This window comes from Arachis hypogaea, chromosome 18 (genome assembly GCF_003086295.3).
Source record: "Arachis hypogaea cultivar Tifrunner chromosome 18, arahy.Tifrunner.gnm2.J5K5, whole genome shotgun sequence".
Taxonomy (NCBI): Eukaryota; Viridiplantae; Streptophyta; class Magnoliopsida; order Fabales; family Fabaceae; genus Arachis; species Arachis hypogaea.
The window spans coordinates 91,374,972-91,380,971 of record NC_092053.1 but is presented as its reverse complement, the minus strand read 5'-3'; the positions used below and the strand labels follow the sequence as shown (position 1 = coordinate 91,380,971).

The following is a 6,000-nucleotide window of genomic DNA, read 5'->3' as shown; positions in this document are numbered from 1 at the left end:
GTATATATGTATGATGTGGTTGGTTGAAAAACAAAAATTCTTAAGTCCTTTTCCTATTCTCTATCAAATCAAATCATCATATGTATAAAAGAAAATGAACTAGGTCCTATTATCCATATTATCCGATCACAACAAAAAGATAAAGAGATATATATACAAAGCATATTAAGGGAAGAAAATATACTAAAGCTAGAATAGATATTTAAGTTATGTACAAACCAAAATAAAATGCAATTAACTAAAAGTAAAACTAGAAAAGATAACCAAGTTATACACAAACCAAAATAAAATACAACTACCAAAAGAGAATTAAAAGTAACCAAATAGCTAACTGAAAATCTAAAAGACATAGTAATTCTTTTACAACTAAAATGTCGCTCTAAGTCTCCTCCCCCACATACACTTGAATGTCGCACAGTCCTCTGTGTGCTAACTAGGACCAAAGGGGGCCGGTGCTTCACTAATCATGATTTTTGTTACGGGTATCCTCCGCATCCATATCCATCGCTTCGCTTCTTCTACTTTTCTTGTTGCTTACGATGACTCATTCTGAAAAATATAAAAGAGAATATGTTAAAACACCAACGCAAGTGAAGCAAGCAAGATAAATAAAGCAAAGCAAAGCAACACTTAAATCAAGAAAGTGAGGTTGAATACACTAAAATGAGGTGAATTGAGGAATTTGTGATATGAAGAAAAGCAATGTGTGAATTCTAAGTTTGTCAGCGGCTTAGAATATACACATTGTAAGATTTAAAGTATTATACCACATTAGTTCAATCAAGGTTCAAATTCAACTCAATTAGTGTGCCTAAAGTGATTTCAAAACAGTTGCAAGCTACAAATAAGTAAACAAGAAACAAGAAGCTCAATTAACACTTAGACAATCTAAAAATTGATGTAATAGTGAAAGATTGTGCAAAAGAAGAGTCTTAGTATATGATATGTAGTGATTGAAATTCAAATTTTAAAGAGACCAACATGATATTTACACACAATAGATATACTTAAAACTCAACCAATGAGAAATGTTTACCACTTTACACAATCCTTTATCATAAATATTCATCTCAACAATGAATCATATAAAAGAAAATTAAACATTCTAAATCACATGGTAGCTACAACATACAATTCAAAATCCAAAATAGTCATAGAACCATATTCACAAACAACGGTGTATGAACTAAACAAGAACAATGTTCAAGCAAAGTAAGAGGAACAAGTTCAACACCAATTTACTTCCTATAATCAATAGCACAAGATTAATTTCACGAATTGAAAATTGTTCCTAATATAACCCAAAACTAAACAAGATATGCAAGGTTGACACAATTAGATTAAATAGGACCAAGTTCATTAATCTTGTACTATTGGTCAAAGGACCTCAATCATTTAAAGTTCAAACTTTTGGTCAATTGAAAATAAATCAAATTTCATTAATGCAAATATTCAAAACAAGATGAGAACAAGCAATGATTTCAAGAAATTGACCAAAATTTTCAATAACAAGCTCGTTGAGGCATATTTGCAAACATTTGATATGCAAAGTCGTAATAACATAAAATAGCATCAATAAGTACCTTGCACCACCAAAAAATCAAGGAAAATAGTAGTCCAACAATCCAAATAAATTGAAAATTAACTCAAGGACACATAATGACATGATGAAAATAATGCAAAACAACAATTGTTACGCACAATCCAATTGATTCGGTAAGCATATGGCAGCAAAATCAAATCAGATACGACATAGTGGATTAATAGGATTAAACAATCTCAATAGCTCCAGTAACAATTTCAGCAATTTTGCAATAAAGTAGTAAATTTCCAAGCAACTAAAAAATGTTCACACCATCTCAGCCCAGTTTCTCATGAAAACAGCTATTCCATCATAAGCAGCAAACTAGTTTCAAATACTTTCAACAACAATCAAAACCTAAAAATCTAAATAGAATCATTCTGACCTAACCACCTATAATCAACTAACAGCAACTAATCTATCTAAGCTAATTAACCAAAATTAATCAAACTTAATAAAAATTAAAAGAAAAATAGACAAAAACCTGGAAGCAGAGAATTAGAATACGATAGAAGGAAAGGGGACAGGGTTGTTGTCGTAGTAGCTGGTGGATGGAAGATGTACGGTCGCCAATGGCAGGAAGCTCGCTGCAAGGAATGGAGAACAGGGGTGGTGTCGCAACAGCTGGAACTCACCTAAGATGAAGAGAACAAGAGCTTGAACTTGCTCTGTTCTTCAACCTAGAAAGAACGAGAGACAGGGGCTGTGTAGGAGTGGTTCGCAAAGAAGAGGACTCTGTGGTCTCTGGACCTGACGGCGACGGAAAGGGTAGAGGGAGGGGGCTGGACAAGGTGGTTGAGACTGGAGGTTGAGACAGGCTCGGCGAGGAAGGGAAGGTTGCGATGTGATGTTGAAGCCGAAGGGGAAGGGGATGCGAGAATGATCGGTGCAGTGCTCATTGCGGAAGAACAGGGAAGAGTGGTGCGGCGAGGCTGAAAGAGAAGAAAAAAAGAAGAAGAAGGAGGAGAAGAAAAGACATCCGCGACAGCTCTAAGGTAGCGCAAAGAGGAGGAAGAGCGGGGTGGGCTCGACGGAGTTGAGGCTATAGCGATGGTGGTTTGAAGAAGAGGAGAGAGAGCTTTACGGTGGTTGAGGAGGATAGAGAGCTTGCGAAGGGAAGGGTTGCGTGATTGGAGGCTGAGACACAGGGGAAACGCTTCGGTGGGTGAGGGTGGTCGGTGACGGAGGGAAATTGTCATCTAAAAATTTTCACAAAATAATTCCATTGAAATATAGATCCAAACCAACAAATAATCCTCAATCAAAGTTTAATTTTATTTATCATTTAAGCAAACCAATAAAAATCAAGAATATTTAAACCTCGTGTCGTCCCTTAAAAAAATTGCAGAGAAGTGTACATATTATTGGTTATGAAATGTTTGGGGGGTTTTTAAGATTGATGAGCAAGAAAAGTAAATAACTAGAAAGTAAGATAACAACTAAGAAAGGTCTTAGCAAGGGGTGAGAATTGAAATTTCTATCCTCATTATCATCATCAATTATGATGGTGATTGTCTTTTACTCTCACTTAGTTATCTTCTAACAATTGAAGGAAAGTCAAGTGAGCAAAATTGATTCTAGTCCACAAGTCCTAATCAAAGATTAGCTTTATTAGATTTCAAGCCAACTAGCAATTTTCAATCACCAGTCAACATTAGATTGTGATAATTCAAGAGTCTCCAAGTTACCAACTGATGAGCGGATATTTTATATGCTTTTTGGCATCATTTTCATATAGTTTTTAGCATGTTTGTTTAGTTTTTATTAAGTTTTTATATGTTTTAGTGTTAAATTCACATTTTTGGATTCTACTATGAGTTTGTGTGTTTTTGTGCAATTTCAGGTATTTTCTGGCTGAAATTGAGGAGTTGGAGCAAAAGTCTTATTCAGAGATAGAGAAAGCACTGCAGATGCTGTCTGGATCTAACACCCTTGCATTTAGAAGAGCTTTTCTGGAGCTACATAAGTCCAAATGGAGCGTTCTCAATGGCTATGGAAAGTTGACTTCCAGATCTTTCCATCAATGTATAATAGCCCATACTTTGCTTCAGATTAGAAGGCCCAAAACTGGCGTCCAACGCCAGCCTCCTGCCCCCTTTCAGGCGTCCAGCGCCCAAGGGAAAGAGACCAGCGTCCAAACACCCAAAGAGGACCCCCTAGCCAGCGTTAAACACCCTAGAGGCCTCATAGCACGTGGAATCATCAAAGCTCAGCCCAAACACTCACCAAGTGGGCTCCAAGAGTGGATTTCAACACTAAAAAGACCGTTTTACCCTTACTAGTCATTAGTTTAGTATTTAAGGAAGAAGATCACACTTTGTTTAGGATTTTCGCCCATCATTCTCCATCTTGGAGATGCACACCATATTTCATTCATCGTTGTATTTTCTATCAGTATAAGTTTCTAAACCTCCTAGGTTGAGGGGAGGAGCCCTGCTGAGTCCTATGAATTAATAAAAATATTACTGTTTTCCTTCAATCCGTGTTTGATTTAATTCTAAGATGTATACTTGTTCTTCAACATGGTGAATAGGATGATCAGTGACAATCAACTCTATTCATCATACTAAGACCGCGTGTCTGACAACCACCTGTGTCTACTTGGGTTCGTGTGAATACGTGACTGGAAAGTACGAACCACCAGCTTGATTATACATCTCTTAGACGGCTAATCCACGACTTCGTTGGGGACTTCTCGAGACACCAGTTCAGCTGATTTATAAGGAGATTATGGTCTCTTTGGTAGAGGCTAGAACCCAAAGGAGCAGCATTCTCTGATCCGGAAGATTCGACATTGTCTGTGGCATTTTGAGTAGGATCACCAAAGATAATGAACTGCTAGAATTTCACCCTCGTTCAGATTGGATGACCGCGGCCATACGGCGTTTGATCCAAAACAGAGGAGATTAATGACCGCGGCAGTACGGCGTTGATCACATACAGCCTGCCATAGAAGAAATCATTCACAAGCAAAGGAGACAGTAATACCAGAGTTAATTCAGAAAGACAAAGCAACTCCAATCCTTAACCATCTTCTTATCACTGGTTCCATTTAAATTTACAAAGTATTTTATACACTTTTTATTCCTTTTATGGTCTTAACCAAATTCAAACCAACAACATCTTGATTTTGCCTAACTAAAACCTACAAGATAACCATAGCTTGCTTCAAACCACAATCCTCGTGGGATCGACCTTGACTCGCTCAGGTATTACTTGGACGACCTAGTGCACTTGCTGGTACAATTTTACAGAGTGTGGGGATTTGTGCACCAAGTTTTTGGCGCTGTTGCCAGGGATTATTCGAGTTTGGACAACTGACGGATTATCTTGTTCCCTAGATCAGGTAATTTTTTTTATTTATTTGAGTCTTTTATTTTTATTTTTCTCTTCTTTATTTTCGAAAAAATCAAAACCTTTTTCAAAAATATTTTTCTTTTCTTTGTTTAATATTTGTTCCTGGTTTGAGTCTTTTGTTTTTGTTCTTGTGGAGTTTTTTTGAAAATTTTGAGTCCTTCTTTTAAAAAAATTTTCAAAAATAGTTTCTTTGCTTAAATCTTGTGTCAAATCTTTAAGTTTGGTGTCTTGTTGTGTGTTTTCTTTTAATTTTCGAAAATTTGTGTTTGCTTTTTCAAAAATTTTTAGTTTGGTGTCTTTTGCATGTTCTTGTGTTCTTTGAATTTTTTGAGTTTTGTTCTTGGTGTTCTTCTTAATCTTCAATGTGTTCTTGCTTTTTCTTTTTGTTTTGATCTTAAATTTTTAAGTTTGTTGTCTCTCTGTATTTTTCCCTCCAATTTTCGCACACAAGGAGTCATTAGATCTAAAAATTTTAAGTTTGGTGTAATTTACTTGTCTTTCTCTTTCCTCATTAAATTCAAAAAAAAAATATCTTTTCTATCTTATTTAAAATTAATTTTTGAAAATTTTAAATAAAAATTTAGATTTTAATTTCAATTTTTTTTATCTTATCTTATCTTAGTTTTTAAATTTCAAAATTTAAATATTTTTAAAATAAAAAATCTTATCTTTTTTCAAAACCTTGTCTTATCTTATTTCAAAATTCAAATTTTAAAACTCAATTTCAAACTTCAAAATTTAAAATTCAAATTTTAAATTTTAAATTCAAATCTTTTTCAAAATCAAATTTCAAATCTTATCTTTGTTTTAAATCTTTTTCAAATCTTTTCTAATCTCAAATTTTAAAATCAAATCTTTTTCAAATCTTTTTAATTTCTCATCTTATCTTTTCTAATTTCAAATTTTAATTTCAAATATTTTCTAATATTTTATCTTATCTTTTTGTCAAATCTTTTCTTAATTAGTTAGTTGTTTTCTCTCTCTTCTTTTTCAAAACTTTCTAACTAATTATTTTCTCTCCTAATTTTCGAAAATTCTTTCTTCTTCTCTCTCTTATTTTT

The 6,000-nt window shown here is 34.2% G+C and overlaps 1 long non-coding RNA gene across 1 annotated transcript; it reads right to left on the bottom strand.

The window, feature by feature from the left end:
• Positions 1-165: 165 nt before the first annotated feature.
• LOC112772212 (uncharacterized) lies at positions 166-2,846 on the bottom strand. Its single transcript, XR_003187421.3, has 2 exons — positions 2,067-2,846; positions 166-549 (listed from the first exon to the last, which is right to left on the bottom strand). It is a non-coding gene; the product is annotated as an uncharacterized lncRNA (long non-coding RNA).
• Positions 2,847-6,000: the final 3,154 nt, after the last annotated feature.